Source organism: Salvelinus namaycush, chromosome 2, assembly GCF_016432855.1.
Source record: "Salvelinus namaycush isolate Seneca chromosome 2, SaNama_1.0, whole genome shotgun sequence".
NCBI lineage: Eukaryota > Metazoa > Chordata > Actinopteri > Salmoniformes > Salmonidae > Salvelinus > Salvelinus namaycush.
In genome coordinates, this window is record NC_052308.1 from 9,858,846 (window position 1) to 9,865,035 (window position 6,190).

Genomic DNA, 6,190 nt, shown 5'->3' on the forward strand with positions numbered 1-6,190 from the left:
CTCCTGTCCTGTCCTCTCTTCTCTCCTGTCACTTCTCCTCTCCTGTCTCTCCTCTGTCTTTCCTGTCTTCCTCTCTGTCACTTCTCTCCTCTGTCTTTCCTCTACAGCAGTGGTTCCCAAACTTTTTATAGTCCCGTACCCCTTCAAACATTCAACCTCCAGCTCTAGCACCTGGGTCAGCGCACTCTCAAATTATGTTTTATGCCATCATTGTAAGCCTGCCACACACACACACTATACGATACATTTATTAAACATAAGAATGAGTGTGAGTTTTTGTCACAACCCGGCTCGTGGGAAGTGACAAAGAGCTCTTATAGGACCAGGGCACAAATAATAATATAATAATAACAATCAATAATGTTGCTCTTTATTTAGCCATCTTACATATAAAACCTTATATGTTCATCGAAAATGGTGAATAACTCACCACAGGTGAGAAGGGTATGCTTGAAAGGATGCACATAACTCTGCAATGTTGGGTTGTATTGGAGAGAGTCTCAGTCTTAAATCATTTTCCACACACAGTCTGTGCCTGTATTTAGTTTTCATGCTAGTGAGGGCCAAGAATCCACTCTCACATAGGTACGTGGTTGCATAGGGCATCAGTGTCTTAACAGCGCGATTTGCCAAGGCAGAATACTCTGAGCGCAGCCCAATCCAGGAATCTGGCAGTGGCTTCTGATTAAATAAAATTTTCACAGAACTGCGTGTTGCAATTTCGATGAGGCTCTCTTGTTCAGATATCGGTAAGTGGACTGAAGGCAGGGCATGAAAGGAATAACAAATCCAGTTGTTTGTGTCATCCATTTCAGGAAAGTACCCTTTGTAATTGCGCAACCAACTCACTCAGGTGCTTTGCTATATCACATTTGACATTGTCCGTAAGCTTGAGTTCCTTTGCACACAAAAATCATATAATGATGGAAAGACCTGTGTGTTGTCCTTGTTAATGCAAACAGAGAAGAGCTCCAACTTCTTAATCCTAGCCTCAATTTTGTCCCGTACATTGAATATAGTTGGGGAGAGTCCCTGTAATCCCAGATTCAGATCATTCAGGCGAGTCACCCAGATAGACCAGTCGTGCGAGAAACTCAACATGAAAGCGGTCAGACAAGTGAAAATTATGGTCAGTAAAGAAAACTTTAAGCTCGTCTCTCAATTTTAAAAAACGTGTCAATACTTTGCCCCTTGATAACCAGCGCACTTCTGTATGTTGTAAAAGCATTACATGGTCGCTGCCTATATTATTGCATAGTGCAGAAAATACACAAGTGTTCAGGGGCCTTACTTTATTAACAAAGTTAGCCATTTTCACTGTAGTGTCCAAAACGTCTTTCAAGCTGTCAGGCATTCCTTTGGCAGCAAGAGCCTCTCGGTGGATGCTGAAGTGTCCCAAGTGGCGTCGGGAGCATCTGCTCGCACGCACGTTACCACTCCACTATGTCTCCCTGCCATGGCTTTTGTGCCATCAGTACAGATACCAACACATCTTGACCACCAAAGTCCAGTTGATGTCACAAAGCTGTCCAGTACTTTAAAAATATCCTCTCCTGTTGTGTTGTTTTCCAGTGGTTTGAAGAAGAGGATGTCTTCCTTAATTGACCCCCCATAAATGTAACGGACATTTACCAGGAGCTGTGCCAGGCCCGCCACGTCTGTTGACTCATCCAGCTGTAACGTATAGAATTTACTGGCTTGTATGCGAAGCAGCAATTGTTTCAAAACATCTCCTGCCATGTCACTAATGCGTCGTGAAACAGTGTTGTATGATGAAGGCATTGTCTGTATTGTTTTTGGGGCCTTTTCCCCCAGCATTGTCTCAGCCATATCCTCGGCAGCAGGAAGAATTATGTCCTCCACAATAGTATGGGGCTTGCCTGTCCTAGCCACTAGGTAGCTCACCATATAAGACGCTTCTAGCCCCTTCTTATTAATGGTATCTGTTGCTTTTATACATGTCTTACTACTCGAAAGTCATCTTAATGTCTTATTTTTTTCAAATTGGCATGTTTTGTTTCTAAATGTCTGCGCAAGAGTGAAGTTTTCATCGAGTTGTGAGATAGTACTTTTGCACATATAACACACTGTGGCTGAGGAAAGGCACTACTCCCAATATAAGTGAACACCAAATCAATGTAGTTCTCATCATATTTCTGCCTCTTCGATGGTCCAACGTCCCTGTCTGTTTTTCGGTGCTTTCCCAGGTACATATGGACCGTTAGTGGAATTCCCGCAAGACAGTAACGGTTAATGTGATTGGATGTTAATTATTTGACTAGGCTACCTGTATTTGACATTGTGTTGTTATTTTGCTGAACACTAGATGGTTTAATTTTATTTTTGGCAGTGAAACGAGGCAACTCAGGCAATAAAAAAACCTCACCCAAACGTATAGCCCCGTTGGAAAATATAAATGGACTGTTTGAAAATGGGAAGACATTTTTTTTTTAAATATATTTTAATTTGGCGTAACCCCGACGGCATTGTGTGTACCCCAGTTTGGGAATAGCTGCTCTACAGCACGTGGATATTGCAGCCCTCCTGATCAAGTTCAACATGTGTGTGAATGCTACAGACAAGTGGGCCTTCACCCCTGTCCACGAGGCAACTCAGAACGGCCGTCCTGCGCTGTGTGCTCTACAGCTGGCCCACAGAGCTGACCCTACCATGAAGAAACAGGAGGGACAGACCACACTTGACCTGGCCACGGTACGCATCCTTCCTCTGCTAGTGTTAACAGGAGATAGCATGAAGATGTCAAATAAAGTATTCACTATTCAGTACACACACACACACACACACACACACACACACACACACACACACACACACACACACACACACACACACACACACACACACACACACACACACACACACACACACACACACACACACACACACACACACACACACACACATTTACTATCAGACATGCTATAAACAGATATCAAAATGTTATCTAGCTAGATACAACCAATGCCTACAGGTACAAATTTAAACTTACCATGTCCATGGAGGATTAGCCAGAGAGCTACGTTAATGTTAGCTAGCTAAAAGTTCCATTTAGCAGTCAAATGTTTTTGTATGTATTTGTATACATTTTGAGAAACAGTAGTTTTCCAGCTGTGTTGTTGTGTAGCCTGCTGGGCTCTCTGTCCCAACTACATTCTGAAAACAAATGTAGTTACTCATAGTAGAACTTCAAAACAGCATTCAGTGGAACAGAAGAAAATGTGCAACACAATAAAATGTGCAATGAGCTAACAGAGATAAAATATTAACATTGTAAGCCAACACACACAGCAAGCTATCAGATATCATTAATTAAACAACAATACTCCCTTTGTAACGAGTGCACTGTGTGGTGTCATGGGAAACAGGAGTGATGTTATTTTTACGATGCATTGTTAATACACTAGTAGCCTAAATTCCATCGCTATCGGGAAACCGGGCCCAGGACAGGACTTGTACTTTGGATTCATAGGTAAATGTTTGACTGTGTTCACCATGGAGGGAGGATATGTTTTATTTATTATGAATAAAGACAAGCAATAAGTGAGGACATTTTGAATACGAGGAAGTAAAACCAATCCAAGACAAGAGTACCTTTAAGACAACACTGACCCATGCCTGTTGTAGGCCTATCTGTCTGCAACCTGGTCTCAGAGGATTTCGTATTATTCTGTATGTAAATCCGGAACACTCACTTCGTATTGTATGTATTAATTGGTATTATATGTTACGAATTTGCAAAACGTACAATATCTTACGAATTTGCAAAAAGTATGATATGTTACGTATTCTAGCTAGCTACCTGGCTAATGTTAGCTAGGCTAGGGGTTAGGATTAAATTTATGAGTTAGGTTAACTTCTAACGCCTCCCAAACCCGGATCCGGGAGCACCCCCATCAGTAGAAAAGCTACTAGCATAGCCTAGCATAGCGTCACAAGTAAATACTAGCATCTAAATATCATTAAATCACAAGTCCAAGACACCAGATGAAAGATACACATCTTGTGAATCCAGACATCATTTCTGATTTTTAAAATGTTTTACAGGGAAGACACAATATGTAAATCTATTAGCTAACCACGATAGCAAAAGACACAACTTTTTTTGTCCACCATTTTTTTCCTGCATAGGTAGCTATCACAATTTCGACCAAATAAAGATATAAATAGCCACTAACCAAGAAACAACTTCCTCAGATGACAGTCTGATAACATATTTATTGTATAGCATATGTTTTGTTAGAAAAATGTGCATATTTCAGGTATAAATCATAGTTTACAATTGCAGCCCCCATCACAACTATCACTAAAACGACTAGAATAACTACAGAGACCATCGTGTATTAGCTAATTACTCATCATAAAACATTTCTTAAAAATACACAGCGTGCAGCAGATGAAAGACACAGATCTTGTGAATCAAGACAATATTTCAGATTTTCTAAGTGTTTTACAGCGAAAACACAATATAGCGTTATATTAGCTTAGCACAATAGCAAACATTACAACAGCATTGATTCAAGCCAAACATAGCAATAACGTATAAACCACCAAATATATTAATTTTTTCACTAACCTTCTCAGAATTCTTCAGATGACAGTCCTGTAACATCATATTACACAATGCATATAGAGTTTGTTCGAAAATGTGCATATTTAGCGGCACAAATCGTGGTTATACAATGAGAAAAGTAGCAAAGCTGCCCAGAAAATGGCAGGAGAAATCTTTGAAGAGGCACCTAATCTAATCAGTAACTATTCCAAAACTTGACTAAAAAATACAGGTTGGACAGCAATTGAAAGACAAATTAGTTCTTAATGCAATCGCTGAATTACATTTTTAAAATTAACGTTACTGACCAATACAGGGTGCGATAAAGCAAGGCTACACGGTAAGTAATGGCGTCGTATGCATTTTACTTTTTTCAACAGAACAATGAATTATCAGCATAAAGACTGCTTACTATTAGCTGAGCTTCCATCAGAATCTTGGGCAAGGTGTCCTTTCTCCAGAACAATCGTCTTTGAGTTGAAAGATGTCCTCTTGTCCGGTCGAAATAGCCGCTAATGTTAGCCGCCAACTGGAGTGGTGTCCAACTCGTGAAAGCGCATGGCAAAGAAATCCCAGAAAATCGCAATAAACTGCTATAAACTGCTATAAGTCGGTTTAAATTAACTACCTTATGATGTCTTTAACACCTATAACGAATAAAAACATGACCGGAGATATAGAACTACTAAAACGAAAGCGTTTGCAGGACGCCATTGTGATGTCTTCATGCGTCAAGCGCACTGTTGAAAAGGACGGTCCTTCCGTTCCACGGTCCTATATAAGGTCCCAGATTGCGCAATCGACTCCATTCAAATTCTCACCGCTTACTTAAATCTAGAGGAAGGCGTATGCAGTGCATGTAGCCCCATAGCTTGCATGGGGACTTATAAACTGATCTCAGAACAGGGACCTCGATTTCTGAAATCTCACTCCCTGATAGGAAATGTGCTGCAGAATGAGTTCTGTTTCACTCAGAGAAATAATTCAAACGGTTTTAGAAACTAGAGAGTGTTTTCTATCCAATAGTAATAATAATATGCATATTGTACGAGCAAGAATTGAGTACGAGGCAGTTTAATTTGGGAACTCATTTTTCCAAGATCGAAATAGCACCCCCCATAGGCTCAAGATTAAAGGGTTAGGGGACAGGTTAGCTAACATGCTAAGTAATTGCAAAGTAGCTAAAAAGTAGTGTGGTTGAAAGTTGCTAATTATCTCAAATTGTCCCTGATAAGATTTGAACTCACAACCTTTGAATTGCTAATCATTCACCTACCCTTCCACCCTGAACACCACCCTACTTTTGTTTTTGCCTTAAAAGTAACCATCTGTCTTATGTAACCATTCCAAAGGTAACATATGTGACTCGCTTCAGGAAACTAAGCATAATGTATGTTGTGGGTCACTACTTCACAGGAGACCCATTTGAATGCAAACTTTTTTTTCTTTTTCAAAATGCATTTTTTTTGCAGAAATGCCTTCTGGAACATGTGAACTTTCATGTGCCTTAATAACAAACTTGTATGCCATCTGTAAATACGAATAAAATTGGTAAATTACGAGCCTAGTTGGTTTAGCCACAGAAAAAGCCAGAACCTTCCTGCTAGCCATGATTGGCTG